Source organism: Chrysochloris asiatica, unplaced genomic scaffold (assembly GCF_000296735.1).
Source record: "Chrysochloris asiatica unplaced genomic scaffold, ChrAsi1.0 scaffold00001, whole genome shotgun sequence".
NCBI lineage: Eukaryota > Metazoa > Chordata > Mammalia > Afrosoricida > Chrysochloridae > Chrysochloris > Chrysochloris asiatica.
In genome coordinates this window covers 18,605,848-18,611,228 of record NW_006408519.1, presented here as the reverse complement: position 1 = coordinate 18,611,228, position 5,381 = coordinate 18,605,848, and positions in this window count along the sequence as shown.

Genomic DNA, 5,381 nt, shown 5'->3' with positions numbered 1-5,381 from the left:
GATTCAGCAGTGGATATTAAACAAGTTAATTGTGCTGGTAAAAACCTGAAGCCCTAACACATATAAAATGACCCTAACTTGTATAAAATGATCCCTATGCATTAAACTTCCCAGACTTAGGAGACAGCTGGGACATCAAAGAACCAGGAGTAGCAGAACCGAGAGACAGAGAACTGGGCTTCCTAGCCCACAGAGCGAGTAAAGCTGTGTGACTTTGGACAGACGGCTTGCTTGCAGAGTGGGGTGCCTCCTAGCACTTAATTGGGAGAGTTAGGTTTGCTGACCCACAGATCTAGAGCCGAGTATCTTCAGACTGAAGCTTATAGCGGAGTGATTATGTCCTGTGGGCATTTATCAGCAGTCCTAAAAGAGCTTTGCTATATTGGCCAGGTAGGAAGAGGTCTGTCTGCCTGTGGGCATGGCTAGGGACAGACTGTTTTGGCCAAAGAACTGTATCATGAGCATTTATGATCCTGAAGTGTAACCTCTTTACTTTCCTAATAAACTCTATAACTGTGAGTATCTTGTTTGAGTTCTATGTGGACATTGCAATGAATTAGCAAGCCAAGCTGAGAAGGCACAGTGCCATTAGAAGAATGAATGGTTGGTATCATTGATTTGTAATGTGTAACAACTTTTTTTTAAGAATATACCTGTGCATGTGTGAACTGGAACCAATTTGCAATGTATATTTTTTTTAACTTTCCTCATATATTGGATCTCAATGATTAGAAAGTAGAGGTTTTTTTTATACACTCCACTTTCTAATATGTTCTCATGCTAGTTCATGAAAAGATTGAGAAAGAAAAAAAAAGATGCTTACCTTAGATTCTTATGTTTTTTAGGTTGGCATATTAATGTGATCTCCAAAGTTACTTAGGACAGCAAATTAGTCCCTCAGTGCAGCAAGGGGAACCCTATACAGTGTTGTTGTGAATCAGAATTGACTCAGTGGTATTTAACAACAACAACATGAGTAACACATAAAATTCACTTGCAGGATTTTGTGTGGATATATGATTTGTCAAGCTGGAGCATAAAGTTAGATTATGTTTAGAATCTTATTTAAAAAAAAAAAAAAAAGTAGAAGAAGAAGAAAAGAAAATATACAATTGTAAACTGTCCCCCAGAGTTGCTGCAGGTAGCATTTTAGATTCCTACCAGAACTGAATTAGCACTCCTGTTCTGTGTCATAGTCAGCAGTGGAACTGTCAGTATTTTCAGATGTTAGCCATTATAAGAAGTGTGTAGTTTTATCACCTTATATTTTCGTTTTCAAGGAGCTCTGGTAGCATAGTGGTTACAAATCAGGCTGCAAACCGCAAGGTCAGCAGTTCAAAACTACCAGCTGCTCAGCGGGAGAAAGATGAGGCTTTCTACTCCCGTAAAGATTTATAGCCTCAGAAACCCTGTACAGGGTCGCTATGGGTCAGAATCGACTCGATGGCACTTAACAACAACAAATTTTCATTTTCATTTACTACTATAAATTTGGTTGAGCATCAGTTCGTGTGTCTATATCTATTGTATATCTTCTTGGTAAAATGTATATTTTCAGATCTGTTGCTATTTGTTTTCGTTTCCTTTCCTCTTCCAGATTTATTTGACCTTACCTTTTGCTATTCACAAGAGAGCCAGTGAGATTCTTTTAGAAATGTTAATTGGGCCATACCACTCTCATTTTTAAAACCCACAAAGGGGAAAGATCTATGCTAATAAGGGTGGGTAAGAATGGTTGGTCAACTTAGGGAGGTAAATAATGTCACTGAATTGTACATGTAGGAAAGGGTGTGTAGGTGAATGTTTTGATCTTCATATTCTCAACAGCAAGAAAAAATAAGATGAATGACTAACAACCCACTCAGAATACCCCTTCCACTTTCAAAATAATGAATATACCCTGTTTTAATTCCTGTTCTCTTCAACATCTCTTGCCATAGATCTCCTAACTCTCCATGCTCCAACCATACTGGCTTTGAATTTTTCATATTGCAAAGCCATGAGAATTCAAGAGTTTGGATCATGATTATCTATCTGAAGCCTCCAATCTTCTTTTAAGCTTTAAATTTTAGTGTAAACCACCATTTCTGAGAAGTCTACCATGGTAACATAAAAGAGATCATCACACCTCTAATTTCTCTACTAATCCACCCTATATTCCTATTAGTTTATCTAATGTCACTTATCACACTTTGTCATTTGTGAATTTTAACTCATAATATTGTGTAGTCAACTGGCATCCATGAGTTGAGTTCTAGGAATCACCTACATTTAACAAATTCGGGAAGTTTCTGATTTTTGCTATGATAGCCACAACTGAACCAGTTGAGAGCCCTACTCAAAAGTCAGGGATTCTCCATTCTACATCCTGAATCTAGAACAAGGTTAGGCAATCAGATGTTATTTATTGTTAAGTGTCATCAAGTCTGTTCTGGTTCAGACTGACAGGCACGCTGTATAAGGTTTCCTAGGAGCTGATGGGCTTGAACCACCAACCTAGCATTTAACATTCCAACATTTATCCTCCAGTGCTACACCAGCCATCAGATAGTATTCAATAAATACTTAAGGAAATGAGTTGATTCGGTAACATGATCGTGACACAAATGTTTAGAAAGATTCATGGTGATAGTTTTTTGAGCTTTAACTTGATATGCAGCAGCTGTACAAATACATATACCTCTCTCCTGAGAGACTGCAGGTCTCCCTGAAGGCCAAAGCATTCTTCGTTAAGTGAAAAGCATCAAAGAAATCAGTCAGTGATCTCTAAAGCTTGCCTTCTTCTTCAAGAAGGCCATAGGAAGAATAGTTTATCCCAGAGGCTCTGATATGATTATGCAATCTGTCAGGAAAAATACTATTCTCCTTGGAATACAGTTTCTATTTTAAGTAAGAAGATTATACAAGGGGCTCAGTACATTGTTTTTGAAGGACAGGCTTGCGTTAATTAACTAAGGCCCTCCAGTTCCACTGTGCTTGTGCTCCTATTCAGTGGAGAAAAAGTCTCAGTCTTGTACACTCATGTCTAGTGTGATTAACAGGTATTGGAATCTAAGCACCACCTCTGAATGTGAAAGAATTTCTGGCCTAAATTACTCAGCTGTAAAAATATTTCACTTGCTTCCTATAGGTTTTAATGACCATGTAACTTTTGTATAATCAGTGACTTCTGAAAAAATATTTTTGCATTTAACTTCAATTTGTTACCAACATCATTTTCCAGCAAACTCCCACATGGCCCTTACAAATAGGCTTTGCAGGTGCTTATTAAAGCAGTGAAAGTGACCATTCACTCAACAGGTGCTTTTCATGAAGAGTGAAAACATGGATCTAGTTTAGGAACAAATGTGGCACACTGCTCAAAAGTTATCATTTAATGTTTCACAAATTTCATTCATCCTAAGGTATGCTGACCATTTAAGCTCATCAAAACAAACAAACAAAATATGAAACTGCCTTTTCAATGTAATATATTGAGAGAAATTATCACCTATGGCAAGCACTGACATTGTGACCCTTTCCTAAATCTAACACCTATCTTTTAGATAACTTCACCATAATATCACCTCAAAAACATAGATCAAGCTTGTTAGCTTTTACTTAACATGTTGTGGAACTGCAGAAAAACTATAGCTGCACATTCCTTGAATTTGCTAATGCATATGAATCAATGATGTGGTCAAAGGCATTGTGTCAGTTTCTTCTCTTTCTATACTCAGTAGAGGAAGAGCACACGGTCTTCCTTGACCCAGGGGCCTCTCAAATACAAAAGTATTAGTTTTAACTTGCTGAATGATCTCCTACAGCTGTCAATGGAAGCTGTGATAGTTAATAGAAACTGCACAGTGGTGTCTCATTCCAGAGGAGCCCAAGGCATGTGCCATACATACATACGGATAGAAGAGAGAAGCCTAAAATAAATATGCACATCTGAATAGAAGGCTTGACATTTGAGTTTATAGACTATTCTCACTTGACAGAAAATCAATGACAATAAAAGGAAAAAATCTTATATGATATTTTAATTGACGTTTAACTACCATGGATATAAAACTATCCACCTAATTTAAACTTTCCTGGGCTAAGTTCACAAGTGGAATCATATGTATGGGTGAAATTGTTCAAAATAAGAAAGAAAGGACCAAAACTATTCTGTGATTTCATGTGGATTATCCAATACCTGCTAAATACACAAGACATGAGTGTAGCAAAGTTGAGATTTACCCTACATCACTGTACCAGGGCTCGCTCTCTCTTATATCTATAGTGTTTTACTGATTTAGCACTTTATAAAGCAAACCTATAGACTCTTCCTATCTTTCCATTTCTATAAGTAATGAGTACATCCTGTTAACATTATTTCCCCCTATTGTATGATCAAACATGCAATCAAGTTGTATTGATTATTACTGGTGATTGGAATGCAAACGTTGGGAGCAAAGAGGAAAGATCAGTAGTTGGAAAATATGGCCTTGGTGATAGAAATGATGCTTGAGAACCCGTGATAGAATTCTGCAAAACCAATGATTTGCTCATTTCAAATAACTTCTTTAGACAGCATAACAGACGACTATACACATGGACCTCACCAGGTGGAATACATAGAAATCAAACTGACTACATCTGTGGAAAGAGACGATGCAAAAGCTCTGTATCATCACTGAAAACAAGGCCAGTGGCAAACTGTGGAACAGACCATCAATTACTCATATGCAAATTCAAACTGAAGCTGAAGAAAATGAAAACAAGTCCACCAGAGCCAAAATATGATCTTGAATATATCCCACCTGAATTTAGATATAATTTGAAGAACAGATTTGATACATTAAACACTAAAGACTCGATGGCACCTAACAACAACAATTCTTCTCTAACCACACTAACACTATTTCAATATTAGTCACTTGTGCTATTTTAATGCCTTTTTATACAGTTTGACACATTTAACAATATTTTTGATGTCTGCTCCACTGATTTCTTTCTTTGAGGTTTATAGTTGATAACCATATTAGTGTTTTAAAATGGTGTAAAATGCTGCATATATGTTCTCTTTCCAAAACACCTGAGAGCTCTATTAGTATATTGAATTATCTGAGAAGTTCTTACTATTCTCCAGAATCTATTTTCTTGATATTGGTTTACTCCCGGAGTGACTAATAAGGAAAGAATGAGGTAAATATAAGTCGGGTGCAGACAGAATTGGATTCATTAGCTCCCTTGGGTCATCCACTTGGCACACTTGGGTCAATATCTTTGGCAGCCAAATTGATTGAAATATTTTCCAGGTAATAGGAGCCTGGAGAGAAATTGTACTGCCTTTTATACCCCTATACTTATCAGTCTTCATAAACAACATATGCAATGATGCTACTTCCCAACAC